At 47.0% G+C, this 5394-nt stretch overlaps 1 pseudogene; it reads right to left on the bottom strand.

Annotated features, from left to right (window-relative positions):
- Positions 1-671: 671 nt before the first annotated feature.
- On the bottom strand, positions 672-4388 carry LOC141554180 (anion exchange protein 2 pseudogene; annotated as a pseudogene).
- Positions 4389-5394: the final 1006 nt, after the last annotated feature.

Here is a 5394-nt window from a genome sequence, read left to right as displayed (position 1 = left end):
CCCCCAACTGTGTGGGATGTGGAAGACCCCTATCCAAAATGACTACTCAGAGAGTACTCATAGTAGAAAGCAGAAAGATTGTTTATTATAGCACCTCATGGGAGGTGGATAATTCAGCTGCCAGAGATAAAGGAAAGTGAAAGTACTCACAGTAAAAGTTTGACGGTGCCACCAGACTATACTGAATTTTGTTCCTGGGATTGCTTAAAAACATATATTCCACCAAATTCCTCATACTCCTATCTGAACAACCAGGTCTATAATGCCTCAAACAATGAACCTCATCATCTCCTGTCCCCTTCTTTAACAGCAGTCCATATATGGATTTGGAGTCTCCAAATGCTGTCTTTGGTCCATGAAGTAGAGATAGTCCTATTTTAGTAGTATGGAAAACCTGCCACTCAGGGAGAGTGAATAAGGTACCATTTCTCTGTGTTTGAGTTTCTCATTAAAATCTTGGCCAATCAGATGTATGATTTCTGGGAACCTGGGAATCTTTCATTCTTCTCTTCCCCCCAGTGAAGCATGGAGCCAAGGGAGCTGTGGGGGGCCAAAGCACTTTACTGCCAGGAGAGAACTTTAAATTACTCACTTAAATATAAATGTCCCCCCTACCAAGGTCCACTCCCTTTATCCATCTGTCCCTCAGTCTCCTCCCTCTGTTCAGCACTCTACACTGGCATAGGCATCTCATTATACTCATCTACACCCTCCCTCTTATCAAACACTGGCTCTGCCTCATTAGCATCCAGGCATTTCATCTCTCTCTCTGTGAAGATTTGTGTGAGCAGCACCGTACGGAGTGCCACGGTGAGGATGAGGATGAAAGGGAATGCAAGAAAGGCAGTTGGGGACATTTGACAGTCCACAGAATGGCCAGGCACAACAGCTGCAAGTCTGTGAATAAGTGCATCTGAAGGGTCTGAACCTTCTTGACATAGTTGACGTCAGGGTGGTGCTTTGCTGGTATAACCAGCAGGTATAGCTGTTCATAGAACTGGATGCCATTTAGTGAGGTCACACCCATATACAAGAAGATCCCAAAGAGCACAGCCAGGGGATCTGACACATCAAGTCACCAATCACCATGGAGAGGCCCACAAGCACAGCCCCTAATAGTCCTGTCATCCTCTGCTTCTTGACTTCCTGGATCTTGTGCTTGTCCACCGGTGCCACAGCTTTGCTCATGACTGTAAGCGCATTAGCATGTGTGACAGAGTGGACAGTAGCAGCAGTCAGCCAGGGCAGACCAAAGAGGGCACAAAGACCTCCCATGATAACAATAAGCAGCAGGTCCAGGTGAAAGCCAGAGGCTTTCTGCAGCATGCGTTCTTTCTTGGAGATGATCAGTGTTGTGATCTGAGTCTCCATGAATATGAGGATGAACACAAGGATGGCAGGCAGAAAGCTGGCAATCATCATCCAAACAGGAAAGTCCCCATTTTTGCCCAGAGGATGATTGATCCAGTCCCATTTTTCAGGAGCTGTCACTGAGAATCCATTGGGCACACTCAGTTTTTGGGTGTAGGTGTCTTCAACACTGTAATCCACCAGCACCATAATGAAAATTGCAATGGGAACCCCAAAGTCTCCAATCACTCCTCAGATCTTCCCAGGGAAGATTCTGGAGTTCTTGAACTGTTGAAGGAAGAAGGCAATGAAGAAGGTTCCAGTCATGAGCACTAGGGAAAGTAGAGCTGTATTGGGCTGACAATACAGTTTCAATGTCTCCTTCTTGTTAGGTGTACTGTCATTTCTCAGCATCACCATTACATCTGTCCATGTTTTATTTTCCACTTCTGCTGACTCAGAGCCATTTAGGCCAATGCAGCCATGGATTGGGTGTTCCTGGAAGATCTTGATCAGCTTGAAGAAAGTCTCATAAATGAAAATGAGGGAGGTAAGTAAAGCAAAGATCTCCTGGGTGAACTGGGAGATGAAGTGGACAAGGAAGCTGCCCTCTAGTGCCACTATCAACAGAGCCAGAAGCACCAGCCAAAACCCAATCCACACTCGACCCACCAGGTACTCCAGGCCCTTAGAGGTGCAAAACGAGAAGAACACTTCCTCAAAGACCAGCAGGGGCCCAGAAAAGCCAATGATAAGTAAAGGCTGGGCACTCAACAGGCTGAAGATCACAGCCTGGAGAGCTGTAGCCATGACCATCTCAGACACACCAATCAGATCCTCAGTCTTTTCTCCAAGTAGCCCCCCAAAGGTGATGGCAGGGGACAGAGCAGCAAAGTAGATGAAGATGACAGCTGCCAAACACTGGGGGTCTAATGCATGTCAGAAGTCACTCACGTAATGAGGATAACGTCGCCACATGTCCCGAATCAGCCCTCCAAAGGGTTTGCCAGTCCATGGAAGAGGATCATCATCTACTCCTCCTACTGCTTCTGCCATTTGAAGAAGTGCTTTGTCCTGAGGGGACTTGGGCTCCAGCCCAGCATTCATGGGCAACAGCAGCCCCTGCTCCAGAGGCTTCTTGAATATCTCTCGCTGGAAGTGGGCAACAGATCCAAGGAGCTCTTCGCTCTGCACCTCTTCCTGGGGCAGCACCACACTGCAGTCCAAGAAGGCATTGATGGCCTTCAGCAAGTCTTCCCTCTCCTCTACCAGGCAGGCGGCTTTGTGGAATTGCTTGTCAGACATAAGGGTGGAGATAGAGCAGCCAATCTCATGGTAATCCATGTTGGCACTGCTTGGGCCCAGTAGCAGGAAAAGGAACCGCACGGGGACAGGCACCTTGAGGACAGAGTCCAGCTCAGCCACCTCCCATAACCTCACAAATGCCATGATGGGGTGAGATAGGAACTCTACACACCCCACGAGCACCACAATAGCCTCTGCATTCTAGAGAATTTTTGCCTGCAGCTTCTGCTCACATTTGGACTTGGATCGAGCTATCCCCGCAGCAAGGTCAGAAGGAGGTAGCTCTTGCTCTCTTTCTACTTTCAGGTGGGTTTCAGGAACTCCCCCAATCAGAGGTTTAGTGACATGGAGGTTACCCTTAGCCCCCTGGCCCAGGCAGGGTCCCTAACAAGCCAGCAGAAATGTTCTGAGGAAAGAAGAAATCTTTCTTATCACTTGGATGGCTGTGTTTCAGAAGCAGAGCCTGAAGCACATTTGCTTTGTCCTCAGTCTTGATCTGGTCAGAGACGACCATTTGTTCTACCACCTGATGTACCACTCCTGGCAATGTCTGTTGATCCAGATCAAGGAGTACTACCCCGTGAGCCAGGGTTCTCTGAAGTTCTAGGAGGCTTTGGAAGGAGAGAGACGATATGGGGATTTCCCCATCTGTCAGTCTACTCCTCCACATCCTCCTCATACTTGATCCAGTGCGCTGTCTCTCTCCACTGAGGCTTCTGGTTCTTGTCCAACAAGAGCTTATTCAGCTCCACAAACACCTCATGGGGCTGGTGGGGAGGCCAAATCCAACTCCTTGGCATCATGCTGGACTCTCTCCACTCCTGGCCTTCCTGCATAGTTCCCTTGGCATTATTCCTCACTAAGTGGAGCTGAAAATCCGGGACATCATCAAAGTGGTGATGTTTCAAGAGGTCCAGTTCAAAAGTGTCCAAGATTTGGGCCTCGCTCTCATCCATGGGGACGCGGGGCAGCGGGGCAGCAAGGTCTGGATCGCCCGCGTCATACTCCCAATTCTGCTTGGCTCCTGCAAGTTGTAGCTCAGGTGTCCAGGCGGGGCTTTGACAAAAGCACAACCTGAGGCTCTTACATCCTCATCCCCCACGACACCCCAGGATAACTCTTCTGCTGGAGCTCCAGGCTGGAGTCTTCTGGGGACTCTGGGGCTCGTTTCTTGGTGGGAGGATTGTGAGGGGGAAGAAGGAACAGGCCTCTCTGGTTTTCGGTCTGTACTATCATCCTCCTGGAGAAAGAACTGGGCAGAAATAGAAGTGGAGTTTGAAGTCAGCTGAGGAGCTCTGTGACTACTCTCCACCTGACTGACCTCATCCTTGTCTTCTTTACCCTCTTCAATGGTGAGGGTTTCTCTTATGGGGGAAATTCCTGGGCGTTTACTCTGCTTTCTTCCAGGGCCCTGTGCGTTCTTTCTCCAGCGAACATCAAGAAGCATATGGGAAGAGAGTGAGTAGTGGATGTGGTGGGAAGACTGGCAGTGGTATTCAAAGTCTTCCTCCCCATAGCTACTGCTCGGCTAGTCCCGGCTTTGGGATCCTGCCTCTTGCAGAATCTTCTCAAAACGTTACAACCCCAAAGTGTGGTACTGTTCATAGTATTCCTGTACAGCAAAGGGCGGGCATGCAGGTCTTGAGTAGGCCTGAGGCTTTTGGCTCAAGTATTCAGAAGGGGCCAGGATCTGGGCTGGTGCCCAAGGCAGAGCTTCTGGGGTAGTGGCTCATTGCCTTCTCACTGTTCCTGGAACTCTCAGGTCAACTTAAGGGCACATACACTGCTCCTCCCTTGCTCCACTCCCCACAAATCTCAAAGGTCTTGCTCCCTTCCTGAGAGCCTTCTTGCTCTCTCAGCAGTACTCCATAGCCCACCTCGGGGAGTGCTCCTGGCGCTCCAAACTTCTCACGACTCAACTTTGCCCCACTCAGAAAGCAGTCCCTGTAATTCTTGAGAATTTATTTGACAGTGAGGTAGGCAGAGAAAAGCATCTCATGGACTGAGGGTGTGGTTGTGAATGGACTCTGATATGATGGCATCAAAGAAAAAGACATTAAGGTGTGGGAAAAGGGCTGTACTAGAAAAAAAAAAGAGGTCTATTACTTCACACTAAGAGGCTCAAAAACATCTATTACAAGGGCATTAAGCTTTGTCTAAAGCTTGACTTCATCAGTTTTGGATGTAAGGGGAAATAATTTAATCATTCAATTGGGTATAGAAATTTATTTGATTTTATCAAATGCTTTCTCTCCATCTATTGAGATAATCCTAATGTTTTGTTTTTTGTTTTTTGTTAATTTGGTTATTGATATTGTCAATTATGCTAATAGTTTCCTAATAATGAACCCTGTGTTCCTGATATAAATCCTACTTGGTCATGGTGTATTATCAGGGGGTGATTTTCTGTAATCTCTTTGCTAATATTGTTTTCAAGACTTTTGTAGCAATATTCATTAGGGTGATTGGTCCATAATTGTCTTTCTCTGTTTTTGTCCTACCTTGTTTAGGTATCAGCAGCATGTCTGTGTCATAAAAGGAATTTGGTAGGAATCATTTGTTGCTTATTTTTTGAAATACTTTATATAGCATTGGAGTTAATTGTTTTTTAAAAATGTTTAATAGAATTCGCATGTAAGTACATCTAGTCCTGGGGATTTTTTTTCCCCTTAGGGAGTTGATTAATAGTTTGTTCTATTTCTTTTTCTAAAATAGAACTATTTAAGTAATTTATTTTTT

The sequence above is a fragment of the Sminthopsis crassicaudata genome, chromosome 1 (assembly GCF_048593235.1).
Source record: "Sminthopsis crassicaudata isolate SCR6 chromosome 1, ASM4859323v1, whole genome shotgun sequence".
In the NCBI taxonomy this organism is placed as follows: domain Eukaryota; kingdom Metazoa; phylum Chordata; class Mammalia; order Dasyuromorphia; family Dasyuridae; genus Sminthopsis; species Sminthopsis crassicaudata.
The sequence above is the reverse complement of the archived record's forward strand: the minus strand, read 5'-3'. Positions and strand labels throughout refer to the sequence as shown.